Below are 27,830 nucleotides of genomic sequence, written 5' to 3' on the forward strand. Positions count from 1 at the left end.
TACTTAAAGCAATACATTGTCTTAAATCTGCTTCCCCGGCTGACGCTATTACTTTGCTTAAAGATATTTTAGGTGATCTGATTCCTCATATTACCGCTGCTCTGAATGCATCATTTCAAGTAGGATTAATTCCTAGCCCCCTTAAGCATGCTCTTGTGCTCCGTTTATTAAAAAGCTGTCCCTGGATCATGGTGGGCCTGCTAATTTTCAACCAATTTATCTTCTGCCTTTCTCAATGAAGGTATTAGAGGCATTGGTGTCCCGCCTTCTTTTGTCTTTCCTGGAATCGTCTGGATTTGTCGATCCTTTTCAGTCTGGTTTTCAGCTAGGGAGGGGAACTGAATCTGTGTTCAACTCATTAATGGACAATCTTGCTCATCTGGTGGATCAGGGTGGGGTGGGAGCGGTATTACTATTAGATCTGTCTGCTGGTTTTGATATGGTTGACCATCCCACCCTGTTGTTGCGTTTGGTGGATGCTGGTATCTCTGGCCAGATGTTGGACTGGTTCTCTGCCTTCTTGGCAGATCGATCCCAGTCAGTATCACTTCCACCTTTCTGTTCTCAACCCCTGCTGCTGTCTTGTGGGGTTCCTCAGGGATACAGACTTTCCCCTATTTTGGTTAACATGTACATCAGGCCACTCCTTCTTCTCATTCTACCTCATGGGTTCAGGTATTATTCATATGCTGACAATACACACATTTTGGTCCGTTTCGACCTTACTTGCTCTGACACTGCGAGTTGGCTAAGGAGATGTCTGGAGGACATGGGCTCTTGGATGGCAGCCAATTGGCTGAAACTCAATGGCAATAAGACGGAGGTGCTTGTTGTGCGAAACTCCAGTCCTCTTTCCTTTTGGACATCAGAATTCTGGCCCTCTTCATTGGGCCCATGTCCTCTGCCTTCCGCCTCAGTCAAAAATCTGGGGGTAATAATGTCATCTTCTTTATCTGTGGTGGAACAAGTGACAGGTTGTTGCAAATCTGGACATTTTAAACTACGCACTTTACGTAAAGTGCTCTTTTGTGTTCCAGGAATATTTCACGCCCTGATAGTGGCTGCGCTAGTGCATAGCACTACCGACTATTGTAATTCGCTTTACTTTTGGACAGCCACGGTATCTCATCAATCAGCTACAGTTGTTCCAATATGCTGCTGCCAGACTGGTGCTGCACCCCCCCTTTCAAGCACATATGTCCCACTCCTTAGACAGCTGCACTGGCTTCCCATTGAGAAGAGGAATCTCTTTAATTCTATGTGTATCGTTCATCAGGCCTTCTATAATCAGGGGGCAGAGTATATCCCGGAAAATTTCCCACGGTATGTTCCTTCTCGCTCCTTGCATTCTCAGTCCGCCCTCCTGTTGTCTGCTCCTCGCATCAGAATATCTCGCAAGGGTTGCCGCGCTTTTTCAGTGACGGCCACGAAGGCCTGGAACGACCTCCCATTGTCCCTGCGAGCGATGGGCGACCACCTTGTCTTTCACCGCTCTTTGAATACATATCTGTTTTAGGCATCTCTAGTGCTACCGTCCCTCTGCTCTTTTTAGCACCCTGATGCCCCTGGCCATACGGGCACTATAAACATGCATATAACATAACCAAAAAAACATAGTTATTGTGGAAGCCTTCTCAATAGCAAATGTAGCAGCAGTAAGTGCCTGCTCACATGGGAAATGATACATTACTGCATCCACTGACCCACTGTAATATGAAAGTGGCTTGTGTACCTGTCCCTTTTTCTGTGTCAGTACTGCTGACATTACTTTTCCATCTGAATGCGAGAACAGGTGAAACCTTTATTTGTAGTTGGGAGTTACTAACACATGTGCATCTGCTAGCTCGTGTTGTGTTTTTCTGTGCTTCTTTTAGTTCTTGCAGCAATGGCCTAGTGTATGTGCAATATGTGCATTGGACCCAATGGGGGATCTTCGGCACAATTACTGCGTGGTAATACCGCCGCCGGTAATTGCACTGAAAATGGGGTTAAATAGGCCAGACTCGTGATAGGGCCAGCCCTTAAATGCAGTGGTAATACCATTATCTCCACATTTAAGGGCTACCACGTAACTTGGGATGAAGCCCTTTGTCTGCTAGTAAAGTCAGTAGAGCCACTGAGTCCCATCTACACTCTGTATTACTGTGCTAGCAACCTGCAAATTGTTCAAGTCCATTTGTATTACTCTGTTACAGATGTTAGGCCACTGAAGCATTCTAGTATGTTTGAACTGAGTTCCACGATATGCAATGGCGGTGAGATACCTGGAGTCTGGGTGTAGTGCAATGGAGAAAAAGGCATTTTTTAAGTCAACTACTGTAAAATAGTGTGCCTCCGCGGGAACGCTGAAAAAAACAGTTGCTGGGTTGAGTACCAATTGATACTCTGCCTCAATAATGTCATTCAGAGGGCATAAATGCTGTATAAAACACCATACCCCTGCCTTTGCTTTCTTAATCAAGTAGATAGCTGTGTTGCAAGATGAGGAGCTCACCTGTATTATGCCTTGCTGCCATAGGGCATGCAGTGTCTCGTATATGCCCTCATCTGCTTCTCGGGAAAGTGTGGTCTGCTTTACTCGTGGCAATATTGCTCCTTCTTTTAACTTGATGTGTACTGCCCCGGCCTCTTTAAGTATCTCTACATCATGGGTTCCTGTTGTCCACAAACATTTAGGCACCTTTTCCAAAGCTTCCTGCAAATTCTGTGCTTTTGTTTTATTATCTGGGTCATCTGGGGTACTGCCCTTTCTTTTATGTGTACTGGGCAAGGTATGCTCAGTTCGAAAAAAAAAAAAAAACTCTCCTTCATTGGCCCTCATTACGACCCTGGCGGAAATCGAAAAACGATGGCGGAAATGCAATACCGCCATCGAATAGCGCTCGGTGCGACTATGACCCGTCACCGCAAAGTACGAAGCCATTAGCGACACCGTAGTGAACGCCAACGCTAACTGCACCAAGCACGCGCGCGCGCGCCATGCCAAACCGCAAACACCACCATGGTGCAACGGTACGCCAATTCCGACCCTAGCGGACATGTACCTAACGCCATCAGGCATGGCGGAATGTAACATTCCGCCATGGCGAGAAGTACGGCATCGCGAATCAACCGTAAACGGCCCCACTGAGTGCCTGTACACCGCTCCCTGCCCACAAAGTACAACTCCCCGTAGGTGCAATGAAGCCACAATGCAACCATTGAAATGTACAAGTCACCCATGCATGCCAACGAACAAAAGAAACACAAGAGGGGCCAATGGGAGCTGCAGGGCACAGATGGCACGAATACAGAAGCCATCCCAATGGACATGACCACAGTCCCCCACCAAGAAACGCACGCAAACACAGGCACCTGTGACCAGCAATATTCCGAAAACCACATCATTCAACCAGTCCACCTGGCTGACCGGCATCTGTTACACAAAACCCAATCCCCCGCCCCTGAGCATGACAACATTCAAACTGGCATATTGGCAGCCCCCATCCCTGACCTCACTGGGCTTCGTAGGCAAACGCGCACAGCACAGTACCATGCAACTAAACCCCGAAGCTGGAACCCAATGCAGATCTCCTCACAATACATCGCCCCCCAAATAGGCATATGACACATCACTTGCAAAGAAAAACGCTACACGGGCCAAATCAGAATAGAAATTTTATGCACATCAAAATCACCAAGCACATACAGCCATCAGGCCATGAACTCCAAAACACTAATCACCATTGTGGGCTGCTTCCGCAAGAAATGACCAGCCACTACCTGTGTGTCGCCCTGTTCCCCCATGGTACACAGAGCCACATTCACGTACGAAAAGGCAACATGGAAGCGCACAGAACCGCAGGGCCGTCCCAATGGGGAGGCACTAGTCCAGCTGAAAGGCCGAAATGTTGCTCCGAGCCACCAGTACTGCGTAAGGGCATGTGGCCCATTGGCGATCGTCCCATAAGATCGTAATGCTGCTCCACTGATTAACACGAAGCAGCAGGTGTCGGGAGTAAAAGCCATCTGCAGGAGTGGCATACAGATGGCAGTGGCAAAAGGGGAGGAGATACCTGTCAACCAAAAGAAAAGAAAAAGAACAGAATGGCCATCAGAACTACATACCAACAACTCACTTCAATGATCACACGAAATCCACAGCCATATGCATGCTAGCCCACTCCAAAGGAACATCACCACCCCAAAACCACTTGCGACTCATAACCATCTATATTGAGGTGCAAACACCATCACAAACGAGTGTCTGAGGGCGCCTCGAGACAGGGAGGGCTCAACAAGGCCAGATGGACGATGGTCCCACTATGGCAGCCCTGCATCACATAGCGTAGGGGAGGCGGATAGATCCCAAGAAGCCCTGTACATGGCAAACTCTGTATCAAATCACCTGCCCATGCATCCATCCATCATTCCCTCATCCCGGGATCAAAATGCCTGAATAATTACTCACATAACATTAGAAACATCCATTGAGTCTGTGCGTTATGCAGCCTGCTAAATCCACAGTGCCCCAGCCCGTAATTCCAGTGTTGTGAAGTAACATGTATTTGGGAACGGACGGCCTCATCGCCCACGTAGCTATTGCGCATCCCAAACTATTCATATCAATCATTGCTCCCTCGCCATGGGCCCTGTCTCAAGGACATAGAACAATAGAACGTTACATTTGCAGTCAGACCTGTGGGCATCTCCTCGCCGCTAGCTGGAAACCGAAAGCGCCGCCCTTCGAATTCCTCATTTGCAACATCACGTCGAAAAGGCATCTGTGGCCGTTTGAAATCACTAATTATTCCATCGAGTGCGGCTGTGTGTGAAAATGGCAACTGCCTTCACCCACGAATGGGACGCCCCGCCCGTCGTTGCAACTCGGTACAGTGATGCATGAGGGCCCACCGTTACTCGAGTACTACGTCCCACTGACCCCTCACAAGTCTGTTCGCGACTGCACAGATAGTATGTGAAACAATGGGACCACAGCAGAATGAACATATCAACCAATCTTACACGGCCATCGGGTACAAATACATGATTGCAATAGCAAGATACAATTCCCCGAATTGCAGCGTTGTGCGCGGGACGTGCTCGGCCAAAGGGGAGAGCAGTTTGCACAGGTGGAATCAATCACCACAGGTGGAGGCCATACAGCCTGAAAACACATAAATTGCACACCCAGTCTCCTCCCACAACCACACCGAAATGCTACCGGCAGGACTCGCGATGTTGGCCCTGGGGGACCTGATAGCACTGCAAGTGCTCCGACTCCAAGAAGTAGACGAACACCAACTACAACCAGCCGCACGGAGGAGACGCAGGAGGAGGAGGAGGCCAAGGCAGGGCCAGCAAGGCCCACCAGCACAGCCACTACCACCACGCAGGCAGCCCGCAATTCAACGCCTCCGAGCACATCCGTTCAACCTCACTGATGAGCAGATCCACACCCTCTACCGTCTGGACCGGGACACCATAGCCGCCATTGTGGACATGACACAGGCTGACCTTGTCAGCATGATAGATAGCCCAACCGCCATCCCACCCCTACTGAAGGTGGTGTCTGTACTCCACTTCCTGGCCACAGGCACCTACCAGCACACAGTCGGACAGTTGCATGGCATTTCTCAGCCACTGTTCTCACGGACACTATTGCAAGTGCTCGATGCCCTCCTGCAGCACGCAGACGACTACATCTCTCTACCACGCTCGGAGCAGGAAATAACCAACACAAAAGTGGGATTCCATGCACTTGCCGGCATACCGGGTTGCATTGGTGCCATCGACTGCACCCATGTTGAATTGGTCGTCCCACATGCCATGGAGGCCCAGTACCGCAACCGAAAACAATTTCATTCCCTGAATGTACAGATGGTGTGTGACTCCAACAGGATCATTACACATTGTTGTGCCCGATTCCCTGGATCAACCCATGATTCTATGGTCTTGAGGAACTCTACAATACCACGCTACATGGAGCGACACGCAGGGAACAGATCCTGGCTACTCGGTGAGTCTCATTACATGCATGATGATGTGGGGTATGTGAATTGTCAATGACCTGCCAGGAAGGGGGGGGGGGTGTGCGTACGTATCAATGGCATTCCACATCATACGTTTCTCGTCCACATACAGGTGATGCTGGATATCCACTGAAGAGATGGCTCCTCACACCAGTCCGGAACCCACGGGACCAGCATGAGGAGGACTACAACCATGCCCACTCACGTACCCGTGTAGTCATTGAACAGGCATTCGGCCTACTGAAGACCCGTTTCCGCTGCCTCAGCAGGTCTGGCGGGGCACTCCTGTACCGCCATGAGAAGGTTGCAAAGATGGTGATGGCATGTGTCATGCTCCACAACATGTGCGTACGTAGAAATGTGCCCATGCCCCCTGACGCAGAACTGCAAGCACCTGATGATGCTCATGATGAGGGTGGGGATGTGGCAGCACCTCATGGAGTCTGCGAGGCACCGGAGGGCCGTGACATTCGTCAGCATCTCATTGATGTATGCTTCTAGCACTCACGCCTGGTGGCTGATACATGGACACGGGACTCGTGGCACTGCGTGTGTCTGGGACATGCACAATATGGACTGTACGCCTATGATGGCCTAGTACACAAAGATCAATGTCCACACTTCTCATTGGTTGATCGTGCACTTTTTATGGCATATGTGATATCATGTTGAACACCCTATCGGCCCGCCACCCAAGTGAGCCCAACACACCCCCTCCACCCTCCTACCTCCCCCCCGAACACCAGTGTCCAAAGATGCTCATTGTCAGTGGGCTGTCGCTATTGCATGCCCCCTCTGCGGGTATCAGGGGCACCCCTGCCTGTGGAGCGCAGGTTCCTTCCAGATCTACGTTGGGGGCTGCCCTGGACGGAACTTGCAATGGATGATGTGTCTGCCTGCTCACGTCCATGCATGTCCCTAAGGGTTTGCGAGAGCTCAGTGAGCACACGGCGCACTGCGGCAAGTTCGGCACATACGTCTTTGGACGTCGCATGCAGTTCCCCCCTCAGGCTCTCGGTGCTACTCTCCATTTGGACTCTCAGGCTCTCGGTGCTACTCTCAATTTGTGCCCTTAGCGTCTCTGTACCTCTCTCCATTTCTGCCCTAAGTGTCTCTGTTGATGTTTCTATGTCTGCCTTGGTGCCCCCACATTCATCGGCATGGCCCTTGAGGAGTGTGGCCATTTGCTGCTGTTGGTCGATTAACTTGTCGAGGGACTGTTGCCTCTGCTGGGCCATGGCCATTTGCGGTGGTGTCACAGAGGGGCTGTTGTCCTCATGTTGCCTTGCCACAGGGCTTGTGGGGGATGGCCAGTCGTCGTCTTGTGGCTGCACCTGCGTGGTATCCTCATGTTGTACGGGATGGGACAGACAGGGGGATTGGGACAGGTCATGGATGGATCTGACCTCGACATCCCCGTCTTCTGTGTCCGAGCATGCTGCCATCAATGGGGTGTCACCTATGGTGCTGCTGCCACCAGAGGCAGTGCCTTCTGTGGCATCCATTGGGGGGACCTGTGGTGGTGGTGTTGTGGCCATGCTGGCTGCTGGGGTGCCTGTTGATGTTCCCTCCTCTGTGCTGCCACCTGATTTGTGCTGCTGCCGTGTCTTGATGCGTGCAGCTGAGGTGGAGGGTCTCTGGCCGTTGGTCTTGGCCCTCTTTGCAGGTGTGCTGGTAGGGGTGTCCTGTAGCTCGTCGTTTGGATCGGACCCTGTGGTGGAGTAAAGGAGGGCGAGGGTTATTGATGGGTCAGTGGGAATTGGAATGGCATTGTATCACATGCATTGGGGTGGTACCTGAGGGTGATTTGGGTCGGGGTCTTGGAGGTGCTTTGATTTGTGTGTGGAGTGAGGGTGCAGTTGTTTGGCAGCCTGCAGTTAGGGTGTGCCTGCTGCACGTGTAGTGCGTGTATTAGGGGTTTTTAATTATTTATGTATTTATTGTGGGTTTTGACGTGCGCTTTCAGGCCGATGTGTGTGGACGTTCTCCTGGACATGTGTTTCTGTTGCACTATGTGGACGCATGGTACTTCACATGGTTGGACTTTGTGGATTTGGCATTGTTTTATCTGGCCCACCTACCTGAATCTTCGGATGTCTGCACTCCTTTCTCCATCCCTCCGACTCCCTCTATGCTCTCCATTCCGATGGTGGAGGCACAGATTTCTTCCCAGGGGGTCAACTTGATGGGTGATTCAGGACCTCCCCCGGTGGCTGTGGCAATGTTGCGGTTGGCAGAGAGTATGCTGCGGACGCGTATCCGCAGGTCGTCCCATCGCTTGCGGCATTGCTGTGGGGTGCGGGGTGCGGTCCCCACCGCACTTACCCGCTGTGCCACCAGAGCCCATATGGCCTTCTTGTTTGCAAGTGCCGTCCTGGTCATTTGCGTGGAGAAGACGACGGCAGCATTCTCCTGGAGGGTCTCTGTTAGCACGGTGAGTTCCTCACAGGAGAAGTGGACCTGCCGCTTGCGGTCGCACGCTTTCTTCGCTACTTTTCCCATTTTTCTTGGTTTCGCTAGGGTGGTTGACGGGTTGGGGTGTGTTTCAGGGTAGTGATTTTAGTGGTTGTGTGGTTTTGGTGTTTTTATAGGTGTACGCCGGGATGTTTCCCGTTCCGGGCCCATGTTTTAACTTCCGTTTCCGTATATTTCCGGGCACCGTACTTTCCGGTAGGCGCACACTGCGGTGACCGCTAAGAGGGGTGGCGGTATTGCACCTAGGGCGCCGTACGGCGGCGGTGTGGGCCGTTTTGGGGTCATTTCCGCCATCGCGGACTTTGCACTTCCGCCGTGGCGTGGTGCTCGTGCCCGATGGGTCGGAATGGGCCGCACTTTGCTCCTTCGTACAATGGCGGAAACGCTATTTACGCTGTGGCGCTCCGGTCAGTCGCTTTCCGCAAGGGTCGTAATGAGGGCCATTGTCTTTTGTAGCAAACAACACTGTGTCACGTACTTCTGTCAATGTCAGTGTGGGGTCAATACATAATACTGAATGCCATTCTATGTTGTTCTCATCAGTGGCAACTAGTATAATCATGTCTTTTCGTACCACTACTTCTAACAAGTACAGTAGCGCATGTATGACTGAGCTAACTGAAGAGGGACACTGAGGCCTGAACAAATACTAGTTAGACAGCAGGAACACCTTCCCCTCAATCCCTGCCAATCATCCCAACAACACATTTAGCCAGTAAACAAACACCTCTATGTGTGCGGGAATCCCTCTCATTGTGCTGTGTGCATAATATGCCTAAATCAGTACTGCCAACCAAGCTGAATACATCCTGGGTGAGGTTCACACCATCCCTTTCTCTGAAAATGAAATTGTGATGCTCAGTTTGCTGAATAGGACTGTCCCTAGAATGTTGATGGGAGTGTCTTTATAAATGCAGCACAGGTGCTACAATATTCTGTGTCCTTATTTTTAAGGGTAATCCTTTTGTCAGAAGAACTTTCAAAATTGTTCCCAAAAAGCCTTTTTTGTCCAAACTTTTACTAGATAATGGAAATCATTCTATCTTAATGCATGATCTAGGTTCTCCAGTATCTCTTAGAAATTAAAATCCCCTCTGTCCTATCCGAACTGCTACCTCCGGTTCCTCCTCAGGGTCTTCAGTTACTGCTAGAACAGTACACACTCACACTCCACCTGGGCACCCCTATTGGGAAAATGTGTTTGCAGATGATGTGAATAGGTTGTCACCCACTACTGTCACCCCAGTGTAATGGGGCACAGTGTTGTGTCCCAATATTTTTACCCCTTCTGTAATTTGTGTCTGTACTGGTGCCTGAAGTACGCTCACTGTACCTAGAGTTCCTGCCATTTCTCCCACTTTGTACCTGCACTCGTCCGGGCTGTATCTGTAATTGCTCTTCCTGTGGCATTACCTGCACCTGTTGAGGAATCTGCTGCATGTTTATCTGCTGTTTCTGCCCTGCCTGTGCAATTTGTGGGCATGTTTGTGCAAAATGGCCAAAATCCTCACATGCGAAGCACTGTACTCCGAAACGTGGAGACATTCCCCTGTATCCCATTCCCCTTCCACATGCATAATATCCTCCCACATTCTGATACATTCTGATACTGCCCCATATACCCATTTCCCCCTCCTGCCTTCATGAATCCTGGATGCTGCTACATGTTTATGAATGTGGGCTGCTGCATCTGTGCAGTTCCCCGCTGCTGATTGGGTGGCACCTCCTGGCGGCATGACTGGAAGCCCGCCCTGCTGAGCTTGTGGAATGACAACTGGCCCTGCGAGTACTGCTCCCTCCATATGTATTTTTGAAAGTTTTTTTCTGAACTAATTTGTTTTCTGCTTTGGTTGCATTATTGACTGTCTCCTTATCCTTCTCCTGCTTCCTTTTGCAACAGTGTACAATTGTCGCCTGGATCTCAGGCCACCCCTTTCCCTCAATTCCCACTATCTTTTCTAAAGAGAGACCTGAACATCTTGTGGGTCCCTCTCACTAAGATGTGGTAAAACAAGGGTATTATTCCGCCCAATGACTGTTTATTTTCCTGTGTTCACATTTATTGTATCGATCATATGTATTCCGCAGGATCCTCATCAGGCTTCATCTTACAAGCCAATATAGAACCCTTTTCTGACGTATCTGGATACCGCTCCCTTAGACCTTTCCAAACATGTGCTTGATAATTGTTGGTCCATCGTGTATATTAGGGCTTCATGTTACCCCTGTGTATCCAGCATGTTGCCATATTTTGTCCCTTCTCAGCCCGACCAATACTGCCAATAAACTTTGTATGTCTCCTATGGCCAATGGGATTCCTGCTGTCTCTGTTTCAAAAACATAAATCCACTTGCTCACCCTGCCCTTCTTCTGCCGTATCAGTTTCACTATGGTACAAGTCCTGTTCCCACTTGTCTATTTTAAACTGTATGCAATCTGCTGTCCACCCATGTTCGTTGGTTCCCTTCTCATGTTCCTTTCCTTTCTCCACTATTTCCCTTTCCATTGCTTTTTCTGCTTCCTTGAACACACATTGTCTCTGCCTTATTCCTTTCTATTACAATATTCTTCTCTCCCTTTCCCCTTATTATTTTTAAACCTTTAAACTCTCACTCCCTCTTCAAGCAGTCCAACTTGCTCAATTCTTATACTTTCCACTTTGCTCGATCTCCCTAATTTCACTCACTGTGGCCTTTTTCACAGGTCCCGACTTTTCACACCTCGCACACAATGCTTGCACACAATGGCCTTCACCACAGGCCCACCTTGTTATATCGTATTAGTACAGAAATGGCCTTCTCCCCAGGCCCTCCACATTAACAACATAGTCCCATGTTAGTGCATTAGAAAAAGTGGTTTCTCCTCCTTGTGCTCAACTGCAACAGTTACTCATGCTATTATTTTGGCTCTGACTCTTCTGATTTTTTCACCGCCACATAAACTGAACACTATGACCACTTTCCACAACACTAAAAGACCAACTGCCGCTAATCACGAAACACGTGTGCGCATGTACCCTAAACTAATTTTTGCCCGAAGAAAATACAATTACGCAACTATACCAATTGCCTGTACTACACGCAACTCTTGTCTAACAAGGTCAGCCACTTACTACTAATCCTCTGCTGTGGCTCAGATGTTCCACTGTCAGATGTGCCACCTGCTCCCTATCGGAATGGCAGACCTAACATCTAGGACTACTATGGTCAATCGCCCTCCACCACTGATGAGGGTGTGTCCTATACACCATAAAAAGAGTCCCTCCTACCCCTAGCGCTTTCATGCATGGGTACACTCATGTGCCTTTTAGGAGATTCATCACTTCTATCAACCTCAAAGTCGCCATTTAAAGACCTGCACTTCAGTCATAGTGAAGGCAGCACTGGACCAGGTGGACCTTTGGGAAGTGGTGTCCATGGACCTCTCCTGGCTCAAGCTCTTAGTGCAGGCCAATGGATGCTGTCCCACACTCCTCCGGTAGCACGGCTGGAACTCTCACATCTCAGTTGAATGGCAAAGATATATCGCTGGGCCTCCAGTAATGTATCATGGATTGCCTCATTAAAACTCAAAAAAAGATGACAAAGCTAGTCAAAAAGGAGTGTACACCGGTACAAGAAGTAACACCGTTTCATCCATGGCCCCAGATGAAGTTGGGACAGCAAATTCCAACAGATTGTGGAACAGAACTGCATGAAAAGGTGCTGTACAAGAAACACATCTAAGGTTAGAAATTGTATACAATGCAAGTAATCAGTATTTGTGATCGAGCAACATGAAAAAATCTCCCCACACAAAGCTGATTGGACTTCACACTTTGAACCCTTATAGAAAAGCAGACATTGCAATTAATAATTGGGTCCACAGACCTTCCTACACCACCCTCAATTACAGCTTGTGATGTTCCAATCCACCCCCAATTTCCACAGCACAAAGTTAAGTAATTGAAACATTTCAGATGACCAGCAGAACTTTAATCAACTGCACTGGTCACCTCATCCTGATTCTCATAAGAATTGATTTCCACCATGACACCAGCAGCGCCCTGAACCATGGGCATACTGCTATACAATTGTTGCATATCCGGGACAGTCTAACCCGTTCCCCAGGGAAAATGTTCTACGGAGCAATTTGAAACCGCTGTGGTTCTTTCCAGCTCCATTAGAAAATCATATTTCATAAATGATTTTGAATTATAAAATGGTCATGTATTATTTATTGCTGGGTGGAACTTGTGAGCTCTAATCTGTGACCTAAAAAATAACCACTGTGTACTTCTGTCAGTGCTGGCCTGTGATCGCAGACTCTGCACTAAATCTCGAGTCACAGCAGCCTTTTCCGCGCACAAAATCCTAATACACGTTTAAAGCAAAAGCAAGCTTTTAGGGCATATTTACTGTGTTTCGTTCTACCACTAAGTTTGATTGTATTTACCTGTGCCCCTCTATTTATGGATAGGTTTTATTAAGGATTCTATTTCACAGATATCAGAAAGAGCCTCCTCCCCTTTTACAGTGCTACTCTTGCAGCTGATAAGTGTGTTCCTTTATACCGCGTTGAACTTGCATTTTTATTACACATATGTGATGTCATGCTTGTTGGTAGAGGCTGATGGCATGAGTTATTGTTGCAAAACATACCATAGCTGTCAAATTTCTATGGCTTACACATTTTGCACTGTAAATATAATATCCCTTTAACAAAGTACTAGAAGGGAGTGCATTCATCAGTCGGCATAAAATGGTCACATTATATAGTGAATTATCCATACCCTAGGATTACAGTGATTTCTGTCAATGATTTTGAAACTCAATGAGTTATGAAACAAAATGAGTATGTGGAAAAAATAGCTTCCAATTATATTGTGTAGCTACCAAAGGCACATTGTATTTAATGTTTGTTAAAGGGAATCATATTTGCCCCCATTATTGAAGAGTGGAAGCATGCTTCAATCCACAACAGGTCTGGATTTATTGCATGCATATTAATTACTACCTGAGGAAGATAGCCATTGGGTCCTAAAATCTAGTAGACATGGTACACTAATAAAGATATCATTGCTTCAAGGTTCTCCTCCATGTTTTGCTTTTTAAAATAAAATCAAGAACCAGCAAGACATATGGATCACAATTGCTACATAGAGTTACCTTAATAAAGGGATTAATGTTTCAAGAGCTACTGTTGTGTTTTGTTTTTCCTTCCAAAAGACAACCTGCCAAGCACATGGATCCCCACTGCTCCTGATCCATACCTTGATGAATGCTGCACAATTGCAGGTAGCAGAAACGTGTCAACTTTAATAAAACGGAGTTGAAAAGCTGCACATTTATTGGGCACCGACTTACACAAAGAAATTGGGCCTCATTGCGAGTTTGGAGGTAGCCATGCTGTTTTTAGTGGCATGGCTACCCCCAAACTCGGGTCTGAGTCCCACAAAATGGGAATTACCGGGCCATTCTGACCTTTGCGGGCCCGATAATTCCCATTCGCGGGACCCGGACCCGGTACGTCCCCATTCCCATTGAGCCCCCACAGGGCTCAATGGGAATGGGGAGGATGCTAATATCCTGTTCTGCTAGCGGGTGTTGCTCTGCACGTCTGGTCTGGCCAGGCGTACAGAGCGGGACCCACTGCAGAACTAGTAATGTGGCAGCCCGGTATGAATGGTGCCGGTCCGTTACCGGCACTGTTCATACCGTGGCCGCCACAGTCGTAATGAGGTCCATTGTTTTATGTGGTCTATGACAAAGTCCTCAGCCTAACCCATATGGGGGTAGTGAGGTAACTATGGGTTCAGATTCCCCACCCATTGCATGGAGTTGGGCCCAGGGCTGCTCTGGGAAGGGTCCCCTGTCTACCGTCACCACGCCACATGCAGTGGACAGGTAATCATCTTTAAATATGCTATGGAATATAGCAGAATGTGCTGAAAGCAATAAAATGGCTGTGGGCCCTTCTAGAAAGAACATGTTACTGAACATGGTGCATGGGTTAGTATGTGTACTCTTGTTAGGAAACAGTGATGGATCTCCCTCTTGCAGCCACAGAAGCCTTTTTGGCTCTGAGCGCCAAGCCAAGCTCTCTTGTTCCAGCATGAATGTGCAGTTTCTGAAAATGAAAGATGGCGGGCTGGTCTTTTAGAGGATTTGCTCAGATAACAGAAGGAGTCTGCTTGACTGTATTACAAACACCTGAGGTAAGCAAGCATTTATGGGACACCAAATCTCTAGGGAACAAAGATTGTCTTTTACAAATGCATCATTGAGAATAGTCTGGCCTACAAGAGGGAACATGGGCCTATAAAAGAAGACCAGGGGAATCCATTAGTGTGGATGTTTGGAAATGAAGCAGGTGAGCAATTGGGATGAGCGGATTGTGGGATGTTTTAACCCACTTTTTGCTCTGCCATGCAGCATCACTGTGCTATGATGGTGCCAGAAATCACAAGATGGCCGCAAAACCCTTGTGCGCGCCAAAACCTCTGGAAATCACGCTTTTCAACACAAAACGACGGCTGACCAATCTGCCACACATGTTGTCAGTGGTGGAACAGAGATCTCACCCCTGAAATAAGTCACTGGGCCCACAACAAGTGAAAATGCAGTAGAGAAGGAAAAAGCAGTGTTTTACTAAGGAAAGCCTAGAATCTTGCATAAATCCCTTTTTCTTTGTTGCTGAAACTGCAAAAGGCCGGTACAAAATATCCTAAAGCATCCAAAATTCTTGCTGGGTGCTACAATTCACTTAGTTTAAGAAATCATTGTGAACTTGCAAGGTCCTGAAAAGCTGAAAGCATAAAGGGACTTGCACAGCAAAAGTGGCCTGATTGCGGATGCCAAAATCTCTGTGCAGCAGTGGACTGCAGGGATGACAGCTGTCAGGAAGCCTGCCTGATTCAAATTTAAACATGTATAAACTGAAATCAAATGTTTGCCATCTAAGAGGCCTGTTGCTGATACTCAACTATGTTGTAATTGTTTGATCCCATGGTTTAAAATCTTGAATGAGAATTCTAGCTGCTATTTTGAAATCACAAGTTTGTTTTAAAATAAGGAAAAATGAAACAGAATTAACAATTAAATCAAGCCTGGCTAAAGCTAACCAAACTTGAATAACAGGTTTCCTCACAGGGGCCTTTTTCTCCAGTAGGACATCACAACTAAGCGATAATTTTAGGGTTTGGAAAGAACCTGGTCTACAGAGGCAAAGGGGAACAATGAACAGCTGCCACTAAGGAAATGCGAGGTGTGAGGACAGTCGTAAATGGCCTCTGCCAAGAGCAAACAGGGAGGAGATTACTCCTGGACTGCAGGGAGACAAAAGGAGGCGGACCCCAACAACCATCTGTGGCTGAACATTAACAAAGAAATTGATTTTTTTTAAAAAGACTTATAATTTGCCAGTGAAAATTGTGAAAAATATAAAAGTAACAGATTGTTTAATATAAATTTTGGCTGCACGTTTCAAGAGGCGGCAACATCTTGTGACATGTTCTGGGAAGAAATGGCAGATAATGTGATTTTACACAAAATGTAGTTCTGCTAGAAGTATGAAACTTCATACACTTATGCACATGGTAAACGTGCACACTTGTAGAAATGTGTTTATAAATTGGACATTGTGTTGCTAATGAAAAGGGCAACATTCTGTGAAAAGCAGACCTAAGATCCCACGGCTATGGGGTTTTGAGGGATAGCTGCTATATAAAATATTTAATCTGTATATGTGATTCTTATAGAGGTTGCACATGTGTAAATATGTATGGTGCCAAAAGTAGATTTTGTGTTCAAGGGGCTAGGGGTGGACTCTCAGCCTCATAAAATCACACCAGAAAGGTGACAAGCTGTTTCTCGTCTCCTATCAAGGCAGAGAGGAGACTCTGACCCAATCACCTGCCAAAGGGGCGAGCTTAGGATAAACCAGCCCACACACCCCTTTATCATAGCATAAATAGAGACAGTTCACCACTCAAAAGGATAGACAGATTCACCCACTATCCTGATACTGGTGGAGCACCCTGCTGCAGAACTCTCTATCTTCCTTGCTCCAGACTCCAGAAACTTGGCAAAGCAGAAACCCATTGCATAGCTGAACCATTTTCAGATAGGCCTCAATTTACAGAACCAGAACCCCTGGGAAGCATCAAAATACAGCCGGGCTGCGCTGTACTGCTTGCCTTCTGAAATAATCATCATCAGAACCAAGAAGGGCAGATCCAATCCAGTCCTGTGCCCTGTTGTGACCAGAGCTGCTTGCTGATTGCAGATCCAATCCGATGTGCCAAGGTGTCTGTCCGAAAACCAGATCCCATTCCCTGACCAGAATCTTGACGGAGCAGAATCCTGATGGTTCTGTTTAAAAACATATCTAGTGAGTATCTATAGATAGAACTGTGTCACTAGCATATGTACCTTGCTTAGTTAATCCCTATCTTAAACCCATCCTATCTTGTATTCAGAACCGCATTGTTAGGAGTACTTTGGAATTGTCTGAACTCTCTATCCTATCCCTCCTATCTTCTCCTGCACTAGTATTGCTAAAACGATCTTGTGCTGATCTTTACTCATCTGAAGAAGGCGAGTCCTTGGCAGGCAGTCATTTTGATAAAGTGGCTGTGTTCCTTTGGGGTATTTGTTGTATTCATAGTCATCATCTAGTGTACGAAATCCTTTTATCATTTTAACAGTGCATCCCTGTTTTCCATTCTTGCGCATATCTTGAAAAAATGACCTCCACTAAAACGTCCATAACTTCCTCAGTTTTTTGTGCTAGAAAAAACTTCTGCTTGCAGCTAACATCCACAGCTTTAAATCGCAGCTAAAACCGCATCCCAAATCCATACGATTGCCTCGTTATCGCGATTATCGCTCAGTGAAAAGTTTGCCGCAAATTTCGTTTTTGTGAAATTCTGACACATGTAAAACAGCTTTTGATTGCTCCCGACTTGAATTTTAAGATTTCAAATTGTTTCTTGGTACTAAATCATTGCTTGTGTTTGTGTGCAACTACCCAAAGCGGCTCCTATAAGAAATTATAGCAATTTCAGCAATTTTGACCATATTAGTGTTTTTACCCAATCCATTCACAAGATAACTTGAAAAGCCATTCTGACAGCTTGACAGTCAATTCCGTTTCCCCTTGAGTTTGGAAGGGGGAAAGTGGGATTGATATTTTGTTTGAATTCTACCATTTCTGAATACCTGCTCTCTCCTCCTATCTCGTTACATTGCCTATTGGGGGGTTGAGGGGTGCGCAGGGGGAACCTTTAACCACAGTGCAATCTGATCTGAACACACACACAAAAGTATTATTTCTGTGCTGAATTGTTTTGCTCACTATTGCTCCTTGTGTATAAAAGAGATAATTCAGTGTTACCTCACCCCATTGGTGATTATTGTGTACCCATTAAAACATAGTGTGATTGAATTGTAAATACATAAATATTTTAACTTTGCAAACCAGCCTGATTCCTGGTTCAGTGTGACCGGGGGGGTTCTAGGAGAGGGGCGTGATATGAGTGGTATATCATTCAGAATAAAGAACTTTCAGACAAAAATAAATAAGGATTTCAGTTGTGCATTACATGCTAGGTGTTGACTTGGGTGTGTGCCGGATTGAAATCCCTTACAGGATTATGGAGCATACAGCCGCCTGGGGAGAGGATGCTGGCGAAAGAGGTAGCATGGAAGAGTGAAGGAACATAACTGGAGGGGAAGCTGGGCAAAGAAGTATTGTGGATGAATATCACCAGTGAGAAGGAGGATGTTGGGTTGAGCGGAGGTGGAGAAACAGCTGAGGCAGAGAAGTGGGTGAGGAGGTTGGTGGGTGAGCAAATTCTGGATCCAGAAAGTCAGAAGGAGAACCAACAAGGCTGAAGCACATGTCTGGGGTTAGTGATGGTACTCTTGTTTGGAGGAGAATTGCCTAGCATATCAGTGCTTGTGAGTGGGACCACAATGATATGCAAATACATATTTCTTCTCTGTGAACGGTGCAGGGAGCTAAAACCTGGTTGCAGAGCCTCCTGAGTGGAAGACATTTCATAGAACAGGTTATTTGACCCATTTCTGTTCTCAGTGGAGGGGTTCCCAAACTCTTGTTTAATTTGCAAAACTTTGGGTTTCACCCTAAGTAGCTCAGGGTAATCCAGATGTGGACCCCTTGCTAACTGTGCTTTAGCAATGCTCAGCTTCATCTCACTGAGGAGGCCGAACAAGTCTGAAACATGTGTTTGGGGTATTTGCTGGTACTATTGTTCAGAGGAGAATTGCCTAACATTTCAGTGCTGGACTGCCCTTGTGGGTGTGATCAGACTGATATACCAATGGATATTTCTTCTCTGTGAACGGTGCAGGGAGCTAAAACTTGGTTGCAGACCCTCCTGAGGAGAACACAATTCCATTGCACCGGGTATTTGACCCATGTTCGTTCTCATTAGAGGGGCTCCCACACTCTTGTTCCCTTTATTTAGAATGGAGTGGATGAACACTTCTACGGCATATGCTTTCAAACAAAACCTACGAAGGATCACTCTACCGAAGGTGTCAGGGTGGGTGTACTGAAAGGGTGCATTTGTTTATCCATGTATCTGTGTAATATATATTTAAAACATTGTCAGTTCATTGGAACAACCTGGTTCCCTCACCTGCCATTTCTTCTTCCATTCCTAAACATATGTCTTGCCACTATCTTTTTTTGGAAGTGAAGTGTATATTATTAGAGTTGATACTACATCTGTGGAGCCAATGCTGATCCAAATTGGAGGCATAGTGATTGATTCCTGTGGATCCGAGAGCATGAGCCAGTCTTCATTGGGTAGATCATGTAATCCTTGGTGGATCTGAAGGGCTACTGAGGATGTGATGCATCTGATATGATATGATATGGTGTGACATGTGTTTCAGCCTTGCTAGGCCTCATCAGTGAAGTGGAGCTGTGCCTCTCTGAGCACAGTGAGCAAGGGGTCCACGGCTGGGTTCCCCCAGGTAACTTAGGGTGACTAACCCAACTTCCTTACAAAAATGCAAAAAAGTTAGCGGGCACCCCTCTCTCGAAAGAACAAATCATGATAACATGTTCTGTGGTTTTTAGCCACTGTGAGAGTCCTCAGCCATTCTCAAAGTGGGATAAATCCACAGAACAGGCTATCATGCGGTGTTCTTTCTGGGGAGGGGCGCTTGCTAGCTTTTTTGAAAATTGTTTGCAACGAACTTGGGGTTGGTCACCCTGAGTTACCTGGGGGAACCCAGACGTGGACTCCCTGCTCACTGTGCTCAGAGAGGCACAGCTCCACCTCACTGATGAGACCCAGCAATGCTGAAACATGTGTATGGGGTTGCTGTTGGTACTCTTGTTCAGAAGGGAATTGCCATAGTATTTTGGTGCTGGACTGGCCATGTGGGCAGGACAAAGACAGATATGCAAATGGATATTTCCCATCTGTGAAAGGTACAGTGAGCAAAAAGCGATGGCTGCAAACTCTCTAAGTGGGAAAAAACCACAGACCAGGTTATCACGCTGTGTTCTTTCTGGAGAGGAGCGCCTGCTGCCTTTTTTGAAAATCTCTTTCTTCCAAGACAAACATGTTGCCCTTGAGCTATCCTTCCTCATCATTTTATGAGCTATCATGCTCATAATTTTCTCCCCCAATGTTTGTTATGATTGCTCCCTCTACCGTCATCTTTGACAATTTATTTTACATCAATTTAGCTTCCTCTCTATGCCTGTCTTCTATTTTGTTCCTTGTTTTATTCAGCAATAATGAACAATATTTAACTGTATTTGCGGACATAGTTTCCTCTCAATCCCGACCGTTTTCTTTAGCAGATTCTGCACATTTTCAGGTAGAACCGGCATAAAATGTGATACAACACAGGTATAGTTTTTGTCTCACCATTCCCTTGTTTCCTAACGCCACTTCTCTTGTATTTCTTGTATATATGCCGCTGGATCTGCATCAATTGCCTCTTAAATGCCATAATCACACTCATGTCTGATGTATCAGGGAATTGCACCCTCAGTGCCTTTCAAAAATTAACTCTGCAATTGTTTAAACGTGAATCATCATGTGCAGTATTTTCTCATATCATCTGATTGTTCTACCAATATTGCAGCAAATAAACACTACATGTCCCCACTGCCAATGTCATACCTGCCATCCTTTTCTCCAACTCATAAATCCACGTTCCTGCCCCTGCTGTCAACGATGGAACGTTAGACATCAAATTGTCCTTATGTGGTTCTGGCCAAGGTATACAATAAGCCAGTCACCTCCCCTTTTGGTGCAAGGGTAATTGCATCATCCCTGCTGTCACGCACTCCACTCGTCCCTCTGGGGGTTCCATTCGTCATCCCTGTGCCCCGAACACCCCTCGCCCTCTTGCCCGGTTCTGGGACTCACAGGTTCTCTCTTCGCCCCCGTTGCCACGGCGCCGATTGCCACAAAGCTCGGGTCGGCATGTTTATTGCCCGCGGAGATGTCTACCCATTTGGCGTCTTCCGTGGCGGCTGCTAGACCGGTTTCTTCCGCGTCACATGACCGCCGCCTTCCGCTCACGTGTTTCTGGACGACACTCACGTGATGCGCTCGCGGGTCATGTGACCGGGAGGAAATAGTAGCGCTAGTATTTAAATGGCTGTGTTGCGGTGCTTTGGTGCTTCACAGCTGTTTCTTTGGATTCTTGTATGGCGCTACTTACCTTTTGTCTCACCTTTTTGGATCTTGACCTCGGATTTGTTTCACAGAATGGCAACTGATAACCCTTGGCTTTGGTACTTGCTTTTGGATCATTGTTACGACCACGGACTGCTTCACGGACTCCTACTACGTTCCGCCCTTCTTGTGCGGATTCTGGCATTAGGTGGGCCTGGCACTTGCAACGTTGCTGGTATCGCTACATACTGAAAGAACAGCCTTGCTGGGTCTCGGAACCTTCCCCATAGGTACAACCGCTACTCCACAGACGCCTTTTGGTAAGACAGTTCCACTTACTTGTTGATTGGTTGTTGATTCTGTTTTGGCTTGACACTTAGCCAGTGTTTCCTTTACAGTAGTTCGGGGTTCCACGAGTACCACAGTTCTGGAAGAACATCTCCCACCTGTGGCCTCAAAGGCTGTACAGAGAGTGACTTTGATTCTCTCTGTGCGGCACTTGTGGACAGAGGACTCTTCGGCTACATGACAGTCAAGACACAACAGACTGTGAAGCCATCCTGTCGTGTAGCTATGGAGGGAGCTGCGGATGACCCCTTGACCACTATGGTTCAGGCCATAACCGTGTTACGTGCGGACATGGCCGCAGCAAATACAGCCATTCACCAACGCTTGGATACCATCCAGAGTGCTAGACACCCTCTACCCTCAGATGCTGAATTTGGGGATACCCCACCAGGCCCCCCGCCCTTCCAACCTCCCGTTCCACCCATTCCTAACCCCATCCCCGTAGTACTGCCCTCTCCTTTTCCTTTGGCCACCCCTGAGAGGTATCCTGGGGATCCCGGCAAATTCAGAACCTTCCTGAATCAATGCAAGTTGCATTTTTGTGTAGACCCATGGCCTTTCCGGATTCCACCTCCAAGGCAGCCTTTACTCTTTCTCATTTAGCAGGCACTGCTGCTGCCTGGGCCAATCCACTCCTGGAAAACGACAACCCAGCCCTTTATGATTTTGATCTGTTGGTCACTGAGATGTCCCGAGTGTTCGACACACGCCATAAAGTCCAGTCCCGAGACCTGGACTCCTGGACCTGGGGCAGGGTAGGGGGTCTTTAATCGAATACATTACTAAGTTCAATCAGCTTGCAGCCGAGACTTCCTGGCCTGAAACCAAAAAAGCTGTTGTGTATTATCGCGGCTTAAACAACGCCATGAAGGATGCCCTTGGGGTTGTTCCCTCCTTACCGACCTCTTACCATGATCTAGTTGATTTAACTCTGCAATTAGACGCCAGACGTTCTGAACGTAGGGCTGAGGCCGGTTTCATGCACACCACTGCCCCATCTCCTTCCACCTCAGCCCCCTCAAACACCAGTTCCGAACCCATGCAAATCGGGGGCATCAGGAGCCCGATCACACCCATAGAAAGGGAATGTAGGAGGGTGGACAATGCTTGCTATTATTGTGGTCTAACTGGCCATTACGTGAAGGAGTGTCCCCGTCGCCCCAAGCTGAAACCATCGGGTTTTCGGAGTGCTCGACCCTAAACTCGGGGACCGGGTTGAGCGCTCCTTGTCATACCCCGAACCCTGTGTTTGCTTTTGGTCGCATCAGACCCATATATGTGCAGGCCATTCAACAACCCACATCTGACATCACACACCCGGTTACGATTATCATAGATTCCGGGGCTACAGGTAATTATATGGAGATCACGCTGGCCCAAACCCTGAACATACCTCTTCTAGCCAAAACCCGGCCGGAACCAGTACAGGCAGTGGATGGGACTGCTCTGGTTTCCGGACCGATCAAACAATAGACCGCCCCGATGCTCTTGACCATACAAGCTATGCACAGGGAGACCCTGAGTTTCGATCTCATCTCAATGCCCCAGTTCGGTGTAATATTGGGAATACCCTGGCTACGGGAGCACAATCCCTTAATCGACTGGAAAGAGGGTTAGGTGCATTTCGATTCCGATCTCTGTCAACACTTCTGCCTAACCGCAGCCACCAGCATTGAGACACCCCCTCAAGCATTGGGGGTCATGCCTGAATTATCTCTAGAGGATCCCGTTGTCCCCTCCACAGAACACCACACGGTTGGACTGGTCTCCACACTCATTAAGGCCCAATACCAAGACTATCTGGAAGTGTTCGACCATGGTTAATCAGAAGTCTTACAGCCACATCGCCCGTAGGACTGCCCGATAGATCTGGTTCCGGAAAGCACTATCCCCACAGCTCGTATCTACTCCCTGTCTCGTACTGAGGATCTAGCCCTCAAGGAGTACATCCAAAAGTCCCTCCGTCTGGGCGAGATACGTTCTTCTACATCCCCGGAGGCGAGTCCCATTTTCTTCGTTCCTAAGAAGGACTTGTGTGGACTACCGCAGACTCAATGCCATCATCAAGAAAGACCGCTACCCCATTCCACTAATCACGCCCCTGTTGGACTGTCTCACACATGCCACTGTGTTTACCAAATTAGACCTCCGTGGTGCCTACAATCTGGTTCGTGTGCGTTCCGGGGACGAATGGAAGACCGGCTTTTGTACTCGCTATGGCTTGTATGAGTATACGGTCATGCCGTTCGGTTTGTGCAACGCTCCGGCCACGTTCCAGAGGTTCATGAACGACATCTTCTCTGACGTCCTGGATGTTTTTGTGGTGGTCTACTTGGATGACATCCTGATATTTTCCCAGACCATGAAGGACCACATACAGCACGTCAGGGTTGTCTCGTCTACGGACGCACTCCTTTTTTGCCAAACCCGAGAAGTGCCAGTTCCATGCCGACTCCGTAGAGTTTCTTGGTTTTCACATCTCGTCTGGAGGGCTAGCCATGAACAATTCCAAGGTTCGCGCGGTGCTGGATTGGCCGGTCCCCGATTCTTTGAAGGCGCTCCAGTCTTTCCTTGGTTTCGCTAACTTTTACAGGCGATTTATCCCTGGGTTTTCTTCTTTGGTGGCTCCCCTCACTTCCCTGACTAGCCCTCGCACACCCTTTCTATGGACGGATACACATCAACAGGCCTTCAAGGCTTTAAAGACATCATTCACTACTGCCCCCATCTTGCAGCACCCAGACCCAGAACTGCCATTCATAGTGGAGGCTGATGCCTCATCTTTTGCCCTAGGTGCTGTATTGTCACAGACTTGCCCTACCTCTGGTCGTCTTCACCCTGTGGCCTTCCATTACCGTAAATTCACAGATGCCAATCCCACTATACCGTGACCGAAAAGGAACTAGTGGCGGTCATGGACGCATTCCGCGTTTGGAGGCATCACCTCTTGGGTGCTAAGCACCGTGTCACGGTTTATTCCGATCACCAGAATTTACAAGACCTGGCATCTCTGAAGTGTATCAACAGCAGGCAGGTCAGGTGGCATCCCTTCTTTGTGGCCTTCGACTTTGTGATCAAACATCGCCCGGGTAATACCCATGGCAAAGCCGATGCCTTATCGCGTTCCCCTGGGGGGGTGGCCTTGCCGACATTTCCAGACACCCTTCTAGATGTCGGTAAGGTGTTTTGTTTGTGTACTCCAACCCTGCCCTTACTTGACGCGATACGGGATTGGGTTACCTCACACCCAGGCCAGTTGTCCGATTGGGATTTGGTGGTTCACGATGGTCTCCCCTTTGTTTCTGATTGTTTATTCATGCCCACGGTAGACACCCGCAATATGGCCTTGGAATGGTCTCACAACGCCCCGGTTCATGGTCATCCTGGTCAGAAACGCACTTTGGCGCTGCTGAGAAGGTGGTGCTGGTGGCCGTCTATGAGAAAGGATGTTTAATCTTACGTCAATGCATGTGCTGTTTGCGCACAGTGTAAACACCGTAGGGGTCGCCCTGTGGGTCTCTTGCTTCCTTTACCTGTCCCTCCCAAACCGTGGCACACCTTGACCATGGATTTCGTCACTGACCTACCCCGGATCCGGGCCTTCGATACCTTGTGGTTGGTTATCGATTCCTTTTCTAAGATGGCTCGTTTTATCCCTTGTAAGGGCATCCCCTCGGCGCCTACACTGGCCCGGTTGTTCTTCGAGAATGTCTTTTGTCTTTTCGGGGTTCCCTCGGTTCTCGTCTCGGACAGGGGTTCGCAGTTCACCTCGCGTTTCTGGCGGGCCCTGACTAAGTTGCTCGGGATGGATGTCCGCTTCTCCTCAGCATATCACCCTGAGACGGACGGCCAGACCGAGCGACTGAACCAGACGCTGGAGCAGTACTTACATTGTCTGACCCTACAGCTGCAGTCTTCTTGGTTGAGCGTGTTGCATCTTGCGGAATTCGCGTACAACAACGCTGTCCATTCTTCCACTGGTTTCTCCTCGTTCTACGTACTTTATGGTCAGCACCCTCGTGTTCTGCCCTTCACAGACTTGCCTACTTCAGCCAATATGGCTGCCCTTGCATGTGTTAGGGACCTGGCCTCCGTCCACGCTCAGGTGTCGACTCATCTTGGCGAGGCCCAGGCGTCCACGAAGGTGCAGGCAGACAGGAAACGGGTGATGGCCCCGTTGTATACTGTGGGATCCCGCGTTTGGTTATCCACCCGACATCTGCACTTGGTGGGTTGTCACAACTTTCTACCTCGCTTTGTAGGTCCCTATACGGTTACTCGTGTTATCAACCCTGTGTCTTATCGACTTGATCTCCCGGGTTCCTGACGGCTTCACCCTGTTTTCCACGTTTCTCTGCTCAAGCCTGTCCCGCTCCCACACGGCTTCGCTCTCCTGTGGCCCCGGTGTCTCTGTCCACTCCGGATGTTTTTGAGGTCTCTGCCATTCTGGGTTCCCGTGTCTCTAGGGGGTGTCTCCAGTACCTTGTGGATTGGTCAGGGTATGGCCCCGAGGAGCAGTCCTGGGTCCCGGCTACTGATGTCCAGGCTCCCCGTTTGGTGGCACGGTTCCATAGGGACCATCCTTCGTGCCCACAGGGTCATGGGCATTTTGGAGGCGGCTCTGTCATGCACTCCACTCGTCCTTTTGGGGGTCCCATTCCTCATCCCCGTGCCCCGAACACCTCTCGCTCTCTTGCCCGGTTCCGGGACTCACACGTTCTCTCTTCGCCCCAGTTGCCACGGCACCGATTGCCACAAAGCTCGGGTCAGCATGCTGTTTGCCCGCTGAGACGTCTACCCCTTTGACGTCTTTCGTGGAAGCTGCTAGATCGGCTTCTTCCGCATCACATGACCGCCGCCTTACGCTCACGTGTTTCTGGACTACACTCACGTGATGCGCTCGCGGGTCATGTGACCGGGAGGAAATAGCAGCGCCAGTATTTAAACGGCTGTGTTGCGGTGCTTCGGTGCTTCACAGCTGTTTCTTCGGATTGCTGTACGGCGCTACTTACCTTTTGTCTCACCTTTTTGGCTCTTGACCTCAGATTTGTTTCACGGACTGGCAACGGATAACCCTTGGCTTTGGCACTTGCTTTTGGATCATTGTTACGACCACGGACTGCTTCACGGACTCCTACTATGTTCCGCCCTTCTTGTGCGGAAACTGGCATCAGGTGGGCCTGGCACTTGCAATGTTGCTGGGATCGCTACATACTGAAAGAACAGCCTTGCTGGGTCTCGGAACCTTATCCCATAGGTACAACCGCTACTCCAAAGACGCCTTTTGGTAAGACCGTTCCACTTACTTGTTGATTGATTGTTGATTCTGTTTTGGCTTGACACTTAACCGGTGTTTCCTTTACAGTGGTTCAGGGTTCCACGAGTACCGCAGTTCCGGAAGAACATCTCCCACCTGTGGCCTCAAAGGCTGTACAGAGAGTGACTTTGATTCTCTCTGTGCGGCACTTGTGGACAGAGGACTCTTCGGCTACACGACAGTCAAGAAACAACACCTGCCTGCGTATGGCTGCAACCACACCCTTCTTCTGTTCTGACAATATCGCCATGTGGCCTGCTTGATGGCCTGGCAAGTTCCTTAATCTGGTTACATACAGTGTTATTCTTCCAGAGTTTTTTGGGAGAAGCTTGGGGAATGGTGTACCCCCGCTCTGCCCTAGCTTGTTAACCCACAAATATATTAGTGGGCATTCTGGTGATTCAGGCTTACTTGTTTGAGGAGCTTGTGTTGCCTCTTATTCCTCTTACTAATTTTACCACTCTCGTTTCTCTATTATTTTTCTGCTAATACTGTCCGCAATCTCCCTCATGTTCTCTTCTTCTTCTCTGTCCTCTATCATCTTCCTTCTAATGCTATCATTAACCTCCCTTCTATACTCTTCTCTTCTTCTCTCCTGCTCATCTCCTCTTTCCAGGGCCTTCACGTTGTCGTTGTCAGTGTTTTGTCCATCTATTTTAAATAATATCTGGCTCCCCACCCATTTGTCTGTTGTAACTGCTGCTTCTTCCCCCCTCCCTTCATAGTTTTCACCTTCTTCACTTCTTCCTTTAGCTGTGCTTCTAAACTGCACTGTTTATCATTCTCTACTCGTATTGCCAAAGTGCTTTTTCTGCCACCTTTTGTTTGTCCCTAATATCACCTTCCCCCTCCAGAGACAGAATTTGATGATTACTGTACCCTGCAGAAGCTGCTTGCAATAGATATAATCACGGCATGGTTGAGAACGGAGCGTGTGGTTGCATCTCCTCTTTTACCTCCTCTTCAGACATCTTCCAGAATTCGAGTATGCTAAGTCTGCTCCATAATTTCCTTCCATTTTATGTGG

This window comes from Ambystoma mexicanum, chromosome 1p (genome assembly GCF_040938575.1).
Source record: "Ambystoma mexicanum isolate Mex_15411 chromosome 1p, UKY_AmexF1_1, whole genome shotgun sequence".
Lineage (NCBI taxonomy): Eukaryota > Metazoa > Chordata > Amphibia > Caudata > Ambystomatidae > Ambystoma > Ambystoma mexicanum.